Below are 21555 nucleotides of genomic sequence, written 5' to 3' on the forward strand. Positions count from 1 at the left end.
TTGCTAAATTGCTCAGGGCCTTGCGAAGTTGCTGAGGCTAACTTTGAACTCAAAATCCTCCTGCCTCAACTTCCCGAGCTGCTGGGTTTTACAGGCCTATGCCATGAACCTGAAATGTCTGTGTCTCCCCAACATGCATGTGTCAAGATTCTAATCCCAAGATGATGGCATTAGGAGGTGGGACCTTAGGGATGTTAGGAGGGAGGAACACTCATGAATGGGATGAGTGCCCATGGAGAAGGGGCCCATGATAGAGCCCTTGCCCCTTTCATCTTATGAGGACACAGAAAAAGACACCATATATGAGGAAGCTGACCCTTACTAGGCACTAAATCTGTCTCAATTTCAGATTCTCCATCCTAAAGAACTGCAAGAGTTATGGTTTAGAAGTGAGGTGTCCCCCAAAGGCTCCTTGTGAAACAATTGGGTTAGAAGAGCCTTGACCCAAACAGTGCATTAATCCCCCAGTACAGATTAACTGAGGGGTGACTGAAGAAGGGTAGAGTGTGACTGGAGGAGGCGGGTCACTGGGGGCATTCCTTTGGGGTATATTTGGTAAGCTGAGCTTAGTCTCCTTCTGCTTCTTGATGGAATGTGCCGAGTCACTGTCCTCCACCATGCCCTTCCACCATGATGTTTTGCCTCATCCTGAGACCCAAGTCCTTGAGCCAGCCTTCTAGGGACTGAGTACTCTGAAACCCGTAAGTCCCCAAATACTTTTCCTCCTCTAATAGTTCTTGTCAGGTCTTTTGGTCACAGCAGCAAAAAAGCTGACTAAAACAGAAAGGCAGGTTACTGTTGTTTATAAGCAGTCCACTTTAGGTATTTTTGTTACAGCAGCCCAAACTGACCAAGACAGGGTAATATTGGTCTCATTGAATGAGATGGCAAGTGATGTCTCCTTATTCTGTATTTTTTGGGAGAATGTTTTCTAAAAAATTTGTGTAGATTCTTTTTTAAGTGTTCAGTGGAATTCACCAAAGCAGCCATATTTTCCTGGGCTTTGCTCTGTGAGAAATGTTTTGATTATTCATTCAATAGCCTTTATAGGTGTGTGAAATTTTCAGATTTCTTATTTTTTATTTTTATTTCTTCTTACATCAATTTCAGTAATTTGCATTTTTCTAGGAATTGTTCATGTCATCTAGAACATTTAATTTGATAGTATTCCCAAGCGATATATTTTTATTTCTGTGTTGTTTCTGTTCTTTTATTTCTGATTTTAGTACTTTGGGTATTTTCTTTTTTCTTAGTCAGTCTAGCTAAAGACTGGCATATTTTGATGACTTTTCAAAGAACCACGTTGGGTTTCATTGATTTTCTTTCTTTTCTCCTCTATTGTCTCTTTAATTATTTCTACACTACATTATTTCTTTCCTTTTGCTTTTTTTTGGCGGGGGGGAGGGGAAGGCAGAGTTCAACTCTTCTTTTCCTAGTTTTTACTGAGAGGTTTGATTATTTACTTGAGTTTTTTTTTTTTTTTTCATTTTAAGGTAGGCATTTATACCTATACATTTCCCTCTAAACACTGCTGTGTCACATCACATATGTTTTGGTATGTTTATTTGTCATAGTTTGCCTGTGTTTTCATTGATCTCAAAGTAGATTTCTAATATCCTTGGTGATCTCATTTTTACCCATTGGTTATATATAACTGTGCTATTTAATTTTCACATATTTGCAAATTTCTTAAATTTATTACTGCTATTGATTTTCAATTTTATCCTATTGTTATCAGAGAACACACATTATATAATTTAAATCCTTTTACATTTATTGATACTTATTTTTCACTACAATATATGGACTATCCCAGAAGATGCGTCATGTCCACTTGATAATATTTTATATTCTGCTATTGTTGTGTGGAGTGCTCTATAGATGTCTGTTAGATCTATTTTATTCATATTGCTCAAGCCTCCTCATTCCTTGTTGATCTTTTGTCTAATTTTTCAACTCTTTATTGAGACTTGTATGTTGAAATCTCTAGTTATCATTGTTGAGTTGTCTACATTTTCCTTAAATTTTATCAGGTTTTTGCTTCATATATTTTGGGTCTGTCTTGTGAGGTATGCACATGTTTACAGTTATTACATATATTTGAGATTGAGCCTCTTCATGCTGTGAACATTATTCTTTGTATCTAGTAATAATTTTTGTCTTTAAGTCTATTTTTATGATAACAATATAGTCATTCCAGTTCTCTTCTGTTTACTGCCAGCATGGTATATTTATTTCTACCCTTTAACTTTCAAGCTGTCATTGAATCTAATGTGTATCTCTAGCAGACAGCATATAATTGGATAATGTATTTATCCATTCTGTTAAAATTTCCCTTTTAATTCAGAGTGTTTAATCCATTTGTGTTTAATGCAATTAATAGTAAGATAGACTCTATGCCTGCCATTTTGCTATTTATTTTCCATGTGTATTGTCTTTTTTTATTCCTTTATTATTCTTTATGTTAAGCAGATATTTTTCTAGAGTATCATATCAAGTCCCTTATTTTTATAAGTCCCTTGTTTTTTTATTTAAGTGATTTCTTAGTGGCTGTGTGGTGATTACAATTAGCATCTAAATTTAAAACAGCCTAGTTCAGATCAATACCATTTAATTTCAGTAGTATACAAAGATTTGCTTCTATATTGCTCCATTCCTCCCTTTTTTGTTATTATTTTTATGCCAACTACATTTTTATACACTATGTGCCTAATAACACAAATTTATAGACATTATTTTGTGCAGTTGTCTTTATATTAGGCTGGAAGAAAAAAACACAAACAAAAATGCAGCTATACCATCTTTTATATTTACCAGTATAGTTATGTCTACTATTGCTCTTTTTCTTTCACGTTAATTTGAGTTACTGTCCAGTGTCCCTTCACTGTAGACCTCTGTTAATACGTCTCGTAGGAAAGTTCTGCTAGTGAAAGTTCTGCTAGTGAAAGTTCTTAGTTTTTGTCTATCTGGAATTGCCTTAATTTTTTTTTTCTTTTTGTGGTGCTGGGGATTGAACCCAGGGCCTTGTGCATGGGAGGCAAGCACTCTACCAACTGAGCTATGTTTTTCTTCATTTTCGAAGAATACTTTTATTATTACATAATTCTTGGTTAACAGACCCCCACCCATCCCCTGACACTGCACTTTAAATATGTCATCCCCCTGCCTCTGGCTTCTGTAGTTCCCAATAATAAATCAGCTGTTAATTTTACTCAGGATTGCTTGTACACGATGAATTGCTTAAAGATTTCTCTTCTGTAATTTGATTTTGACATTTATAGGTATGAATCTTTCAGAATTTGTCCTACTTGGAGTCTGTTGAGTGTCTTGGACAAGTGTTTAATGTTTTAAATTAACTTTGGAAAGGTTTTGGCCATTTTTTATTTCCAACATTTGGTTTCCTCTCCTGGAATTCCCTTTATGCATAAGTTGGTATACTTGAGGGTGTCCTAAAAGTCATTGAGGTTCTGTTCATTCCTCTTTTTTTTCTCCTCTGTTTCTCAGGCTGGATAATCACAATTGACTTACATTTAGATTTCTTCTGTCTACTCAAACTTGCTGTTGAGTTACACAAGTAACATGTAAATTTCTGTTATTTTACTGTTTTTTTTTAAGAGAGAGAGAGAGAGAGAGAGAGAGAGAGAGAGAGAATGAATTTTTTTTTTTAAGATGGACACAACACAATGCCTTTATTTTTTATGTGGTGCTGAGAATTGAACCAGGATCCCGCCCATGCTAGGCGAGCGCTCTACCGCTCAGCCATAATCCCAGCCCCAATGTTTTACTGCTTTAAATTCAGAATTTATATTTGCTTCTTTTGAAGGAATTTCTGTCTCAGTATTTGGTATTCTGTATTTTCTAAGACATGGCTTCTTTTAGTTGTTTCAATATATTTAAGATAACTGACTTACTGTTATTGTCTAGTAAATGCAATTTTTCTGGCCTCCTAAGGGAAAGTTTATAGTGTTTGCTTGTTTTCCTTGTATATGGGTCACTACTTCTTGTTTATTTACATGATTTGTGATTTGTTTTTGAAAACCAGACATTTAAAATAATAAAATGTGTCAACTCTGTAAATCAAATTCCCTTCTCACCCTGCCCCCAGCCTCGGGACTTGTAATTGTTGCTGTTTGCTGTAGTTGTTGTCGCTGTGTTCAGTGACTTCACCAAACTAATTTGTAGTCTGTGTTCTTTTCCATTTGCCTGCCAAAGTCTCTGCTTGGTTAACTTAACAGTAAAGCTAATGATTTGATAAATATGTCATTCGTTTCTGGAATCAATAATTCTCCCAATCTTCTCTAAGGGGCTCTAGGTACATGTGGAGCATGTATTAAACACTCACACCATTGATAGTTGATAACTCAGCCTTGTCCTTCACTTCCTGTTTCCATAGAACCTCAAGGTCAGCCAGAGGAGAGAGAGTTAAGGACCTTATCAGTTTATTTCTGAGCATGTGCACTCCTTGATTCATGAAGACAACATTCTACATTCCCAGAAATGTGTTAGAATATTTCAAAGCTCATGTAGATACCACATTCCCCCAGTTTTTCCTTTGAATTTTTTTGATTTGTCTATTGTTTACTCCAAACATTATTCACTACTTCAGAAACTTGTGAAGAAACAATTTAACCCAGAACCCTGGCAAAAATTATCCTTATACTAGGGAAGCTACATGTCAGATCAAATAATGACAGCATTGCAAATGGGGTCTTCCAAAGAATGTCCAGAGAGATAAGTAATGATAATTATCTGAAAATGAGGCTTTGAAGGAGGACCAACCTTGTTTTACTCTTTCCAGATGTTTCTAGATTGTTGGTTTTTACCACAATGGTGAGTTGTTAGTTTTCAAAGCTACCACAGAGTTTCAGAGCAGGGCATGGGGTAAGAACAAGTTAAGATGCCATAAAGCTCACTGTTATTTTTGCAGGATAACAGTTTTTCTTTAATAAATGTTTTCTGGGCTAGTATAAGACTTTTGTTAATCATTAGCATTTTGAGAAAGTTGATTTTGACATTTGCTCTTCTTCTCTCAGTCTTTATGGGGGAGAGAATTGTTGGGACCCATTATTCCACCATTTTCACTGACTTAACTCAATTTGCTTTTATTCACAAAGAGTATTTTCACTAGATACAGGATTATAGGTTGATTGTTTTATTTTAGCATTTTAAAGGTATCATTCTATTCTCTTTTGATCTCCCTGTTTGTTTTTTTTTTTTTTTTTTTTTGTTGTTGTTGTTTTTGCTTAGGTAATGAATTGTTTTCCTCTGACTACTTATAAGATTTTTTTCTTTAAGTTTCTTTCTTTCTTTTTTCTTTTTCTTTTCTTTCTTTTTTTCTCCTTTTTTTTACTGTTTATTTTGATGTGTCTGGGTATAGTTTTCTTACAATTTTTCTTAATTGACTTTCTCTAAGCTTACTGAGTCTATAAGTCTTTCATCAATTTTTCAGTCATTAATTTTTCTATACCTATGTTATCTATTCTGACCAGCAACACTGGCTTGTCTCCAATGACAAACATGAGGACTTTTAATATTGTCTCACAATTTTCTGAGATTTTGTTCAATTTTTAAAATCTTTCTAATTTCTATTGATTTTAAGTTTAGGAATTATTTCTTCTGTCATCAGTATTCTTCTGTTGAGCTCACTTAGTGTTTTTTCTGTTTTAGGGATTATATTTTTCAATTATGAAATTTCCATTTTATTTTTTTAATAGTTTTTATTTCTCTGCTGCTGACTTCTATCTTTCCTTTAATTTCAAGACTGCTTACTATTACTTCATAGAACATGGTTGCAGCAGCTGCTTGAACATCTTTATCTGATTAGCCTGACATTTTGATCATCTTGAGGTAGTCATCTATTAATTGTTTTTTCCCTTGAGATTTGGTTAGATTTTCTTGGTTCTTTGTATGTTGATTAATTTTGGACTATAACTTTGGCATTTTGAATATTATAAAATTTTGAGTTTCGTTAAAATTCTCTGGAGGGCGTTGATTTTCAGGCAGGAAATTAATCTGATTATATTTAGACTGCTTCTTTTTTGTGTGTTTTGTGGTCAGTGGTTACAATATCAGTTCAGTTTTCAAAGGCTTTGCGGTGCCGTTCAGTTCCCTCTGCACATAATCAGGCTGAGAGGTGGCGCATGTGCAGAACATATGTTGGCTCAATACAGATTTGTTATCCCCTTCTGTTCTCTCCTTTCCGAGAATTCCCTTATGCTCCTTGGCTCCTACAGGCCTCCTTTTTTTTAGTTTGTTTGTTTCCTTTGGTCATAAAACCAGGCTTCACTTAGAGTTTTAGTGCATTTCCCCAACTCTGTGCTGTTGTATGGTTTTGTGCAACTTAAGTTGCCCTGGGAAGAACACCAAGACAGAAGAGAACAAGAGAGATAGAAATTGATTCCTCACACACTGAGAGACCCCTTTTACAGGACTTTATGGGTTTTACGCACCTGCGCTGCCGCCATCACTCTGATGGTGCAGTTGACAATGGTCCAGGAGAGAAAAGGGAAGAAACAAACATGAAGATTTTAACTTAAAAGGGAGCCTCTTGGTCCTCTGGCCAGAAAGAGGGGGATGCTTTCTGAGTTTTGATCATGCCCACTTCACAGCTCTGTGACTGGAACCAACTTTGGGTTAAGTTTGAAAGATTAAAGAAAAAAGTCTCAGGAAACTCACTTCATTTTTGTCATTCTTTTTCCCTCCCAAATTCTTCGACAGTTGTCTACTTTTAAAAGTCCTAAAGTAGATCCCTTTTTTGTTTTTGTTTTCTCCTGGAGGTTTTAGTTCTAATTAGGGAGAGGGAGGTTACCACGGGCTTACTCCATCTTGGCCAGCACAATTGTTGACTGTGATTGCAGTTAGTTACAGAAGTGAAGAATAATAATAGTATTTAAATTGCTTAGGAAACGAGATAAGTCATTTCTAAACTGGTCGAGATTCAAAGAAGAAATCAAAATGGAAAATCAGATATCTGGAATGTAACCCAGCTACCTCACAGTAAAACCTGGAAATGCGGTGAAAATATCTTGAGAGTTACAGCCGTATGTGATTATGTTAGGAACATCTAGGGAAAGTTTAAGGAGCGAGGTGTTCAATTTAAGAAATTAGACAAAAGTAAAACCCAAAGAATGTGAAAAGAAGATAATAAAGATAAAAACAGAAATTCATAAAATATAAGGTGATATAGTTTGAATCTTCAATGTCCCCCAAAGTCCTATAGGTTAAGCCTTGGTCCCCAGATAGACGCTATTGGGAGGTACTTAAAACCTTTGAGAGATGAGGGCTAGTGAGCATGACCTTGAAGATGACTGTGGGGCCCCTGTCCCTTCCTCACTCTCTTTTTTCCCTCAGCATGAGAGGAGTGGTTTTGCTCCTCCATGTGCTCCTCTTATCAAGTGCTACCTCATCTCAGGCCCGAAAGTGATGGACCTAACCAATGACCATAGACTGAAACCTACAAAACTGTGAGCCAGTAGAAACCTTTTCTGTTTATAAGTTTATTATCTCAGGTATTTGTTATAGTAACAAAGTGTGAATAAAATGTAAGATATAGATATAACATAGAACAACAAAGCCAAAAGCTGGTTCTTTGAAAAGACAAAAGAAACAAACCTATGGTGATACGGGGCCATACCAAAGTAAAGCAGACATAAGCAGTATTTAGGTAAAAAAGGGAACATACTTACATGTACAGTAGAGATAAATAATAGATAATATTATGAGTATCTTTGTGTTAATTAATTTTACAATGTAGATGAAATGGACAAATTCCTAGAAAACATTAAACCTTTAAAAATTTACTCAAGAAGTAATAAAATTCTGAATAATTGCATAATATATTGAAGAAGATTTGTAAAATCCTATCACAATGTCAATATTAGACTTATTTGATTTATAGATGGATTCACCCAAATGTTCAAGGAACAGATTTGACTTATAGGCAACATTTTCCCCCAAAATAGAAGAGGAAATACTACCCAATTTATTCGAGGTCAGTGTAAGAAATAAAAATTATAGGCATGAACACATGTACAATAGCATGAACACAAAATAATAGCAAAATATACCCCCATACATATAACAATCCATCCATTGTGACCACTATTTGCTTGTTGCCAAAGCACAGGAGTATTTGATGTTTGAAAATATATAAATCCATTAAAGACCCATAAATATAGTAGTATTAACAAGTTAAAAGAAAGATATATTTTAGTAGATAAGATGATCTGACCTCTGTTTCAGAGGCCTCAGTCCATAGACAACCAACTCCATTGCACTGAGCTTGTTGAGGTGATGCAGAACATCATGGTGGAAACATGTGGGGAAGGAAAGCAGCTCAGGACAAGGCCACCAGGAAGCAGAGAGAGACACAGAGGCAGAGAGAGAGAGAAAGAAAGAGAGAGAGAGAGAGAGAGAGAGAGAGAGAGAGAGAGAGAGCTCTGCTTATCAGTGACAAAACATAACCCCAAAGGCACATCCCCAGTGACCTAAATCCTCTAGACACACCCTACCTGCCTACAGTTATCACCCAGTTAATCCATTCAACTGGCTTAATGTATGGGCAAGGTTAAGGCTCTCATAACGGAATCATTTCACCTGTAAACTTTCTTGCATTGTTTCACATGTGAGCTTTGGGGGGACACCTCATATCTAAACCATAGTAGGTGCTAATAGGAAAAATGAGTTTAATGTTAGATATACCTACTTCATCCAAAAAAAGGACAATATCCACTTGAGTCATTTAAAGTTGAGGGACTTCTGAGAGGCAAATGTGATGTATAACTCAGAAGATCTAAGCTGAATAGAGAGCCGAGAATTTGAATAGGAGTTATTTGAGATCAGAATAATGCAAAAAACGATCTAATGAGTGTTTTTAGAGATAAGATAAGAGGGCAAAGTGGACACGGGAATATTTATTTGTTTATTAATTTTAATTTAAATTCAATTTATTTTTAAACTTATATATAAAATGTAAAGATATACATATTAATGGGGTACTGTGTGGTGTTTCAATCCATCTATACATTGGGAAATGTTTAGATCAGGTTAAGCATATCTGTCTCCTCAAACGTTGATTATTTTTTATTATGGAAACAAAATTTTTCTTCTAATTTTTTGAAATATTCAGTAGAATATTTAAGAGGTTAGAAAAAGTCAGGCTCATAGACATTATCTCTGTTCTGATTTCTCAATGAACCATACACAGGAACTGGATCACTGGAAGTCCTTTATGCTACCATGTGTCTTGGTTTCTTTTGAGTAGAAGAGCAGGCTTTGGGCTGGGGTTGTGGCTCAGTGGTAGAGCGCTTGCCTGGGCATGTGTGAGGCACTGGGTTCGATTCTCAGCACCACATATAAATAAAGTCCATTGACAACTAAATATATATATATATATATATATATATATATATATATATATATATATAGAGAGAGAGAGAGAGAGAGAGAGAGAGAGAGCTGTTTTAAAAAAAAATAAGTGCAGGCTTTCTCAGGAGGCCAAGACTTCCTATCAGGCAGACTCCTATTCCCCTCTGCCTCTCCCTCCCCATAACTCAGTGCTGACTTCAGCTGTGGTTGGTTATTCCACCTGCTAAATGCAAGACAAGAAGCCGTTCCAGGAAGGATGGCAGCAGGGAGTGGCAGCAAATGTCTTTCAGAGTTTGCTTTGGAGGAGAATAACCCTTCTTTTTCATTACAGCACCCATCTAATGATTCTTCATTCACCCTCAGGTCCAAACCTCTAGAGAGACAGAGGTCACCACACTTCAATCTGTTGCAGATAAAGAAACAGGTTTCCAACGTTGAGTATGTCTTGTGTTAAGGAATGACAAATAACTTTAGATTCTTAATACATGGATATTGTGGATTAAGCTTGGCTTATAGGATTGTGACAGTAAAGACCTCTGAGTTCTGAGAATGGGCTCCTGGAGTAGAAACCAGGCTTGGAAAGTAAAGCCAGACCTCCTGTTCACATGATGTTTACTTACCTCTTATTCTCCAGCTGGGCCAAAGTTCTGGCCAGTCTCAGCTGAGCTTGCCTGGTGTCCAGGGGAGGGGCCTGTGTTCTTTATGAACTGGAGGATAAAGGAGAAGTCACAGTTCACTTGCTCTTGGCCAGTGGGTGTTTGCCATGGGGATGCAAAGTAAGGTGTGGGCCTTACTGATGATGAATGCCTTCCCATCTACCACCGAGTCTGTGCCTGAGGCCAACCCCTTCCACACAGGCCTTCCTTCAGCCAGGCTGTGGTCACATTGCTGGTCCCCACTCCTGCTGCCTCCTTGGAACCAAAGAATGTGGACATCATATAACTCAATTCCCAGTACTATGAATCAAGGGACTAAAATTTTTTCAACAAATCATAAAAATGAGTTTACTAATGCATGTGCTTGGCTTCAAAATATAAAAATGCTAAAATATATAAATATTCATTTAAATTTTTATATGTTCATTGATCTACTCAAACTCAAACATTATGTATGTATTTAAAATATATGTGAGACACAGATGCGTTTTAATATGATGTGGAGTGAGGATTTAAAAAATGAAGCTATAGGGCCTGGAGGCATTTTAAAATAGCCTTTTGATCCTGTTGGGTGCTGAGCAGCCCTTTCTCCACCAGAGGGCGCGCCAAGCAGGGCTTCCGCCTGCTGTGTCGGGCTCGCTGTTTCCCACTAGGGTCCCAGGCACGTCTCCCAGATTCAAAGGATCTTCCTTCTCTCTGAGCCTGGCTTTATGGTCTGTAAATTTAGGAGAATGATGTTTCCCTCGTACAGATGGGGCAACTTCTTCCTAGAGGCACTCAGGATTCTGGGGGCAAATGGTAATCCTGAGGGAAGAGGGAGGCTTGAAATTTCCTCTTATCTGAGCCACCCAGGGACTGAGAATAAGGCAGCTTGGCTGAAGTTGGGGGATGAGCAAAGATAGAAATAGGGCCTTATGGAAGAGTTCATCTTGAACTAAATGTTGGAGGGACAGTAGTTTTCTTTTTTAAATAAAAGACATTTTTCTGATCATAAAATAATATATATTTAATATAGAAAATTTAGTAACTACAGGAAGGCAAAAAAGTGCATTTTTTAGTTATCCTTTCTTATAGAGAAACGCAGTGTTAATAGTTTGGTGTAATGGATGGGAGGAATGTAAATTGGAAAAGTGTGGGAAAATAAAAATAGAACTACTATATGGTAGAGCAATCCAACTACTGGATAGATATACCAGTATATATATATGAATGAAATCAGTATGTTGAAGAGCTATCTGCACGTTCAAGTTGACTGCAGTACCATTCCCAGTAGTTAAGATATGGAGTCAATCTAAATGTTGGTTGAATGGATAAAGAAAATGTGATACACATTAGAATACTTTTCAACCATAAAAAGGATGAAATTCTGTCATTTTTTTGTGACAATGAATGAACCTAGAGACCATTATATTAAGTGAAATAGACCAGAAACAGAAAGACAAATACTACATGATCTCACTTACATGTGGAATCTGAAAAAGATGAGCTTAGAAGCTGAGAGCAGAAGAGTGATTACCAGAGACTGTGTTATGGTTTGGATATGAGGTGTCTCCCAAAAGCTCAAGTGTGAGACAATGCAAGAAGGTTCAGAGAAGAAATGATTGGGTTATGAGAGCCTTAACCCAGTTAGTGAATTAATCACCTGATGGAATTAAGTGACTGGTAACTGGAGGAGGTGGGCATTTGGGGGCGTGGCTTTGGGGGATATATTTGTATCTGGCAAGTGGAGACCCCCCCACCCCTTCCTGATTGTCATGTGAGCTGCTTCCCATCTGCCACACTCTTGCACCATGATGTTCAGCCCACCTTGAGCCCCTAGGAATGGAGCCTGCTGTTTATATGGATTGAGACCTCTGAAACCACAAGCCCCTAAATAAACCTTTCCTCTTCTACAATTGTTCTGGTAGGGACTTTCAGTCACAGCAGTGTAAAAGGTGACCAAAGCAGACTGGATGGGAAGAGGCTGGGCACTGGGTTCAAAGTTACAGCCAGGAGGAATAAGTACCAGTGTTCTACTGCATAGCGAAATAACTATAGTTACTATAGTTAACAATAATACATCGTATATTTCAAGATAGCTAATAGAGAGGATTTTGAATGTTTCACCATGAAGAAACAGTAAGTGTTTGAGGTGATGAATGTGCTGATTAACCATTTGATCATTACACAATGTAGACATGCATCAGAACATCACACTGTACCCACAAATTTGTGGAACTTTTGTGTCAATTAAAAATAAAATAGACAAAATATTTAAAGAATTATATTTGTAATTAAAAAGTCATATTGGAATTTTCAGGCAGCTTTTTGAAAAAATAGTTTTCTGTATTTTTTTATATATCTTATGTACATATTTATGAAAATACGTCACACCAAAATGACTTCTTTGAAATTTGCGTTCTTTAGTGCATATTTTTCTGTTTCATTCTGTGTCCTGCATCATTTTTATGTCCATTTCACATTCCACTAAGTAAATGTGCCAGAACTTATTTAATTAATCCTTTATATATACATAAGTTGTTTACAGATTTTTATTACCATAAAAATGCTGTAATAATCATCTTTGGAGCTAAATTTTACAAGATATTCATAACTACTTCCTGGGGGAATGCAAATGGACACAATCTGGGATTATCTTAATTTAATTTTAATCTAATGTGATTCCCTTTTTTATTCTTTTAGGAGTTAGATTGTACAGTCAAAGGGTTAATATAGGCCATGTATCATTTTGCATTCCTACCTGCCCTGTGTAGGTATTCTTGTTTCTCCCAGTCTCACCAATTGGACATGTGGTCAAGTTTCTTTCTTTTTCTTTTTGCAGTGCTGGGCATCAAACCCAGCCTTGCATGTGCTAGGCACACACTCTACCACTGAGCTACACCCTGAGCCTATATTCTCAAATATCTGCATGAATTTTTAGGTGACTAGATACATGAGGAGATAAGGTAATGGACAACAGAAATAGACCCTCAGGTTCCAGGGTAGGCAGAACATGTAATAGGGAGAGAAATGCTAACTCAATATGGGGAAACACTTTTTTTAATGCTGTTAATAGACAGTGTGGTACCCTCAGGTGATAGGCCACTTGGAGGTGTCCAGAAAGGGCTAGGTGGCCATTCTGCAGAGTGTGGCACACAAGGCTTCAGCACCAGTTTGGCATCTGGACTGAAGACCTTTAAGACTCCAGAGAAACACACAACCATATTGATTGTCTCATCTTAAAATCCCTGAGTTCACAACCATGAGCCTTGATTCAGCCTTTATTGCTGCCGAGAAATAGAATCATCTGTCCCTAATCCACTGACTCTCCTATTTAACTTCTAGATCACTCTCTCACACTTTCTCTTGAAACCCCCATGACCTCCTCCACAATCCTGATTCCTACTTCCCTGAGAGAATGTTATCAATCTGAAGAAATTCTCCTTTGACTCCCCAAAACGTCTTTAACCTGCTGGCATGTGTGCACATGCTCTTGTCCCACTCATTGCTGCAGATTAGCTTTCCATTGTGCAAGCAAGAGCCATCCCCTTCCACAGTTTGGGGGCATTGTTCCAGCTGTTGTGGATCTCTGTCCTCGTCTCCTCCTACTCCCTTCATCCCCTTGCTCACTCTGTTCCACCTTCCTGGTCTTCCTCAAGCTCACTCTTAGGGCCTTTACTTTGACAATTTGCCTTTTTTTTTTGGTGGGGGGAGGCAGGGAAAAATCTCACAAGTAACCATTTGCACAATATATAACTCACCTGCAGTTATGTCAATAAGATTAAAAACTTGCCTTAACTTTAGACTTTTTACGACTGAAACATAAGAATATAAAAAGCACACACACAAAAATGAAAAAACAATATACCATATAAGCAATAACCAAAATAATGGTAGTGTAGATATATTAATTAAATAAAACTGACTTTGAAGAGAAAAGCATCATGGAGATAACAAGAGCCACCTTATGATAATTTAAAAAATTCCAGCAAGATGTAAGAATTCTAAATGTATATGCACCCAATAACAATCTTATAATACATAAAGCAGAAATTGACAGTTACAGTGGGGCATTTTAACCTACCTTTCTTATTAATTATCTCTTAGTGTGGGAATGGTCTATATCTCTTTCTTACCCCCTACGAGGCTATGAGCATCCAAAGGTCAGAGACTATGCCTTAGTTATGGTTGTATCTTAATTAATGTGCACAATTCCAGGCACAGGGCTGGCCTTCATTCACTAATCTTTGCCAGACTGAACTTCCTCTAGAAATAGGGAGGTCATCATGGTCTGAAATAGTATATTCTTTGGGAATGTTCTTACTCTTAGATGGTCTTAGTATTCTGGGTCGAAATCTGTCTCTCTCTGCCTTATCTCTCCTGCCTCCTGTCCCATCCTAATGCGGTTTGGGCATGAATGGGTTCTGGAGGCCAGACCTTTAAAGCCATGGTAGTGTTAGTTGTAGGGAATTGAAAGCAGATCAATTTTTTTTCTTCTTTCCTACAAAGTCCTGGGCTGGGCATGGTTTCTATTAGAAAGATCCTTTCTGGGTAATTACCCATCCGTCCTCAATAATGTATCTTGGGGTTGGCACTAAGGCTTTTCAATTATTTAAATTGTCAGATTTTTCATCTCCTAGTGAAACTTTTCTGGAAGCTCCCATTATGGCTGTTGTGCGTGTTGGATAGTATAGCTAAAGCTCTTGCCTCTGTCTTAGGCAGGCCCTTAGCCAAGCCTGTAAATCTGGGCCTATCAAGACCATTATGGCAATTTACAGGCTTCCTGGAGGACTTAGTGCCTCTATAGAGATATTTAAATGGGAGGGAGTCTATGGGGATTTAGAGAGCTCGTAGGCCTTGGTTTTCCCCTGGGTTCTGATTATCATCCATTGTTACTGGGCACCATCCCCCAGAATTACTCCATCTTTCTCTGCTCTGTGTCCCAAGGACCTGGTCCTCAGACTACATCTCCTGAACTCTCTTGCTTTCTGATTTGGTTTAGCCAATGGAGGCATGGGCTGGAAATCAGAAGGAGGAGCAGAGAGAGGTTAGGGAAGTTCTTCCTCATTTCCCCCTTGCTTGGGAGTCGCAATGTTATGATCATAACTTCTGCTGGATGACGTCTTGCATGGTCTGCGGGGATGCTGGTGAGCCATTTCTCCCCTTGCCCCATTAGGCTTAAGGGTGGTAACAGCTTCCTCAGTGCCTAACACCACCTGTACTTCTCCTAACCCCGATCATTAAATTGTCTCTCAAATCTTACCTGAATAGTCTGTTCCTGCAGGGACCCAAACAGGGTATGCATTGTGCCTGAAATGTGCCCCTTCTCCTCACCTTCTAGGCTCAGAGTCCTCCTCAGGTGCACCTAGAAGGACTTGTAGACTAGGTCTCAGTGCTGTAGCCCCAAGGCTGAGAGAAGGAAAGATACCGACTGGCTCAGGTCACAGAGGTAAGAGAGCACTCTTGAACCCTTGTCCCGGGTCCTGTGTTCCTCCTACTAACTTGTGGACTGAGAAGTCATTGGGAGAGGGCACAAGGCAAAGGGAGATAAGAAGAATGTAAACATGAAGAATGTTTAGATGTCACCGGAGACCTCTGGGACAGGGAAGCTGCTCAGGAACCAGGGCTGCAAAAGTTCCTGTCAGGGAAAATCCTTGGGAACCCAGGCTCTCTTCTTTTGGGGAGATGTGGTTTCTCTTTGGCTCCCTTTCTCTGTTTGCATCCAGCTCCTCTATTATCTCTGCCACCCCTCTGCTAATGCCATCCCTGGGATTTTGATGAGGATCTAGTATGTATCAGGCACTGTGCTAGGAGATAAGGCCTCCATGCTTGTGGCACAAAAACTAGGAGAGACGAACGCTAACCACAAACGTAAACCAGGAGATTTCGCAGTGATAAGTGGTATTCACGGGAGGAACGGGAGGATGACAGGGGAATGTTCTTTGGAGGGCAGAGAAGACCCCTCTCAGGGAGATGATATGACCCAAGACCCTAACAGACAGAAAAATGATGTTGAGTTTCATGAGCCAGAGTGAGGGGTTTGCTATTTTTATTCTAAGTGCAATAATAAGAAGCTGTTAAAAAGTTTTAGATTGGGGGAAGACAACATCTCATTGTTAAATGATAATGCAGGTTGTCCTGTGGTTCATGGAGGTTAGAGGGCAGAAGTGGAGTCAAGGAGGCCAGTGCAGACTCTAAACAGAGATCCAGGATGGAGATAATGCTGTGGACCAAGGTGGTGGCAGGGAGCACAGGAAATAGTGGAGTGTTCAGGGAGCCAATCTGGAGGCAGAGCAGAGAAGAATGGTGACAGTTGGGCACAAAGACAGGGAGATGGTGGGTAGAGAGGAATCAAAGATGACCCTCGTTTTCATTTTGATCAGTTGGGCCAAGGTGATACCATTTAATAACCTGTCTTGATTCAAACTCACAGGCAGTTCCAGAGTCACCTACTGTCCTGTTGGGGAGAATTCTTCCCTGCCCAGGCTCCACATTTTCCTTGTTGACTCCCCAGTGCCCATCCTCTCTGGAATCAGCCCTTGTCCCCAAAGTGAGTCTGGAGTCACTAGGTTCCGGCTTGTGTTCATTGCTCTCCCTGGTTTCATTTAAAATGTGTGTTTTCAACCCCAGCCTGTCTCCTTTTGTTATTTCTAACCTATTCCTTTCACTACATCATCCCCCCACCCACCATGGGGGCTTCTCTGTCTGGCCCTTCCTGGACTCCTCAAGTCCCTTGCTGCCCCTCTGCTCTTCATTCCCCAAAGTTCCCTGGCCTCCTTCCTGCCCATCTTCTCATTCCCTCTTGGCAGCAGATACACTCCCTTCTGTCCCAGGTGAACTTCTGAACCTCTATTGAAATGCCCAGACCTGGGTTTGAATCTCTGGTCTTCCACACACCAGATGTGATCATGGGAGGGCTATTTAACTGCCCTAAGCCTATTTTTCTCCTCTAACATAATAATAAATAACATAAATAATGACACCATCATTAGATTGTGAGAAGATACATGGAAAGATGTAACTTATGAGATAAAAGTTGGAAAGGGTTTAATACAGGTGGGCTATACAAGAGAAGTCTCTGTGGTTTGGATGTGAGATGTCCCTCAGAAGTTCCCAGTTAATGCAGGAATGTTCAGAGGTGAAATGGGTGGATTGAGAGAGCTGTCACTTGATCAGTCCATCCTAGTTTGAAAGGACTAACTGGGTGGTGACTGGGCAGATGGGGTATGGCTGGAGAAGGTAGGTCTCTGGGGGCGTGCACTGCAGCCTTTCTTCCTCTGCTTTCTGGCCACCAGAAGCGGAGCACTGCTCCTCCACCTGCCTCAGCTTGGGTCCAGAGCATTCAGGTTGGCCGACCATGGACTGAATTTTGAAACCATGAGCCAAAATAAGCTTTTCCTCCTCTAAGTTGTTCTGGTTGGTCACGACTGAGTAACACAGTCAATGCATGTTAGTACAGCAGTTCTCATTTTGGACCTCTCCCCAAGACCTCACTTCTTCAATTACCCTCAAATCTCATCCTTCTTCCTGAACCTGGAAAGCACGGGAAGCAGAGGAAACACTGGCCTCCGTGGCTTCCAGAAGGCTCTGAGGATCCACAGGGCCAGGAAAGATCCACCGAGTCTCCCCATCAATTAAGCTCTAAGATCCTGACAAGTCACATTCCCCGGCCATGTCTCTGCTGGGGTTGTCCTGCTGTTTTTGGAAAGGTTTCACCCAGAGGCTTTGGGAAGGAGGATTCTGTCTTAGCTCAGGATGCAGGATCAGTGGTTGGCCTCCTGGGATTTCCCAGGGGCCTGAGGTTCAAAAGGCTGGACAGGAAGGAGTATGGCTGGTCACCAGTCTGTGTTAGCCTGGACTCTGACGGCCTTTCCCCCCTGACCTGAACAGATTCTGATTTCATGGTTAGGTAGGCAGAAGCTATGTTACTCCTGCTAGGGGAGTGGTCCTTAAAGTTGGGTGGGTATCAGAATCATCTGGAAGGCTTGGTTAAACACATCTTGCTGGACTATGGCTCCAAAGTTTCTAATTCCATAGTTCTGGGGTGAAGCCTTGGAATATGTCTGTTCCTACAGGGTTCCCACCACTCTAGAGAACAGAACTGTATATTTGAGCAATCACTCCTCTTCCACATTCTGTCTGAGGCCAGGGAATAACGTAGGGAGGAGGCAGGAAACTTGGGTTTCCAACTTGGGTTGTTATTCTCACTCACTTGCTCCATGGCTGTAGTTCTGAAGATGGTTTTGATTGTAAAATAGCTTGTTACTTTAAGTAAGACAAGGAATTTGTGTGGAGAGGATGTTAGGGAATCTCTCTGAATTTAAGGAAGGGTTGAAGAGTTGAACAATTAAGTCTTGGGGAGGGGAGGGCAGCCCTGGGGCCCTCCATAGCTGAAATTTACATATTGCTCTCCTGGATACACAGATTCTAAATGTTGATGACAGATCATGTGACTGGTGATGGAGTGGGTGCAGAAGAAGGTCAAGTAAACAGGGCGCTCTTAGCCCCCGCTTCTCTGAGCTGAACAACTTTGATCCCACAAAGGGCTTAGTATATTGATCTTAACCAAGATTCTTCCTCTCTCTGAGCTTCAGTTTTCCTATCTTTCACATCAGTAAAGTGAAGGGTTTGGGTTGGAACTTCATCACTAGATCATTGTTTCTCAAGGAAGGCCTGCCTCAGAATAGCTTAGTAGGCTGGAAAATAGGGACCCACATGTCTCCTAGGGCTAATAAGTGATTAACAATAGGCTTTCCAATCAGAACATTACAAAGCAAAAACCTGATTTGTAGTATTTGCCCAGTTTCCCTGGTATAAATAAATACTCCCACCAGGACCAAGTTCAAGGTAACAACATAAAGTGACTGAACCTCAAGTTGGGGAGAGTGGGGCACCACCCACTGGCTGACTTGGAATCTCTGAGTTCAGGCCTGGGACTCTGTATCCCCCTAGGTGTTATGGTTTGGATGTCCACCAAAAGCTTACATGTGAGACAATGCAAGAAGGTTTGGAGAAGAAATGATTGGGTTTTAACCTTAACCTAATCATCAAATTGATCCCTGATGGGATTAACTGAGTGGTAACTGGAGGCAGGTGGAGTGTGGCTGGAGAAAGTGGTTCATTGGGGGTGTGGCTATGGGGTATATATTTTGTATCCAGAGAGTGGAGTCTCTCTTTCTCTCTCTCTCTGCTTCGGGATCATCATGTGAGCGGCTTCCCTCCGCCACATTCTTCCGCCATGTTGTTCCTGTCTTACCTGGAGACATGAGGACTGGATCCAGCTCTCTATGGATTGAGAACTTTGAAACTGTGAGCCCTCAAATACACTTTTCCTCTACAGTTGTTCTGGAACGTCTGTTAGTCACAGCAATGAAAAAACTGACTAAAACACAGGTGATTCTGACTCATAACAAAATGTCAGAATTTCTGCACCCAGAGATCTCTGAGGGTCTTTTGTACTTCTCCATTCCAGTTATATAACAGTGCAGGTTCCTGTACTGGCTCTGGGAGTTGGGGAACATTTTCCCTCTTGAGAGAATTTTAGAACAAAATGCAAGAGCTCAACAGGCCAACGCCTGAGTGAGTCAGTGGTGTATCTGTATCAGCCTATCTGGGACTCTGTGGCCAGATTCACTTCTCCCTGTCCTCCTTGGTGCTTTGTCCCTCCATCACACTGGGAGCAGGGAGCATCTCAATGTGCATGTCTCAGGGACACAGGAGGCATGCAGGGCATGAGGTTACCGCTCTAGGAACTGGGATCCTTGCCCATCTCTCATCTCTCTGGGTGGGGCTAGTGTTTCAGCTGCTATCATTATGACCTTCTGATCTGTTATCTCCATCCCAGAACTATGAGCCTGCCTGATCCTCAGCAATTTTTGTTCTGGTTCCTGATCTTGATAACCTTCTCTGTGCAGGAGGAGGTCAGAGTGGAGGATGCTATTTCTCTCTTGAGGTGTGCTGAAGCAGACAGAGTTGCTACAGAGCTCATGAATGACCCACCAGCAGACAGCAGGGGTGGTGCAGAAGCTGGGGAGATGGGGGTTGGGCGAGGGAAAGGACAGACTACTGACAGGATTGTGGATTCTTTCTTTAGGGAGCTTGCATTTATACTCTGAAGTTAGGTCAGAAATTTAGTTTTAAACTGGAATAATATTTAACTTTCTCTTATTCTTGAAGGCAGTGGTTCTCAAAATATGATCTCCAGATCAGTAGCATCACCTGGAACTTAGAAGTGTAAATTCTCAGGCTCAGAACATTTTCCCTTCTTAGAGCCATTTCCTGAACTACTGTCATTCCTGGTTCATTTATGGGAGTTGAGCACTCCTCCCTCAAAAACCCTTTCCAATGCTGATGCCTCACAAGCTGCCAACCTGAGGTGTCCTAAGCATTTGGGAATGCTTGGGAGCAAGCCAGGGCCAGCACATCTCCTGCCCCTGCCTGGAGACACCCAATATAACATGGAAACTGCAAGCAGTGTGTGAGTTCTGGAAGGGATCTCTCCTGCACATCTGTTCTCACACACTTCCCCAAGCTCAGGACTTCATTGCTTGTCCTATGTTATAGCCCTATGTTGTAAGTCAAGTTCCCATTCTCCCATCCACCAGGGGCTCACCAGATCTGTGGAGTATGATCTGCTCTCTCTGAAGCTTGGACTCCTGTGCCATGCCTTGTCCCATACCCTGTTGAACCTCATCTGGGTTTAGAGGGTAGGGCCCAAGTAGTGGGGGTTGGGAGCCCTCCTTGGTCAGCCTCTGGGCAGTGCTCAGAGTCTCTGAGTTGCTCCCTATGTGTGGTTTGTGATCTGTTCAGAAGCAGGTAGCTGAGCCTTTTCTCAGTCACCACGCAAGGTGTGCTGGGGAGTGACTCTGGACCTGGAGGAGTGCAGTGGAAATCTGAAGTCTTTTCTTCCCTTCAGTGTGAACTTGCCTTTACTGAAGTGACATGTAAGATCAGTAGATTGAAGGTAAGCCACCTGGGAGGGGAGAAGGATATGGAGAAGGACAAGTCTGAAGGGGACTGTTATGGTTTAGATGTGAGATGTTCCCCCGAAGTTCATATGAGACAATGCAAGAAGGTTTGGAGGAGAAATGGTAGGGTTATAGCCTTCACCTAATCAGTGAATTAATCCCTGTTGGGATTAATAGGTAACTGGAGGCAGGTGGGTGTGGCTGGGAGGCGTGGCTTTGGAGTATATACTTGTATCTGATAAGTGGAGAGCCCTCCCCCTCCCCCTCTCCCTCCTCTCCTCTCTCCCTCTCCCCTCCCCACCTCCCTCCCCCTCCCCTCCCCGTTCCCCATCACATGAGCCTCTTCCCTCTGCCACACTCTTCCACCATGATGTCCTGCCTCACCTTGAGCCTGGAGGAGTGGGGTCTGCTGTCTATGGATCAAGACCTCTGAAACGCAGAGCCCCTAAATAAACTTTTCCTCCTTTAAAATTGTTCTGTCAGATCTTTTAGTATCAGCAACAAAAAAGCTGACTAAATCAGAAATCTTTGCCTGATATGGCTCTGGATCATTCCTGAGGTTCCTACCCTGGTTTAGATAGAATAAG

The sequence above is a fragment of the Spermophilus citellus genome (assembly GCF_964194105.1).
Source record: "Spermophilus citellus genome assembly, chromosome: 2".
NCBI lineage: Eukaryota > Metazoa > Chordata > Mammalia > Rodentia > Sciuridae > Spermophilus > Spermophilus citellus.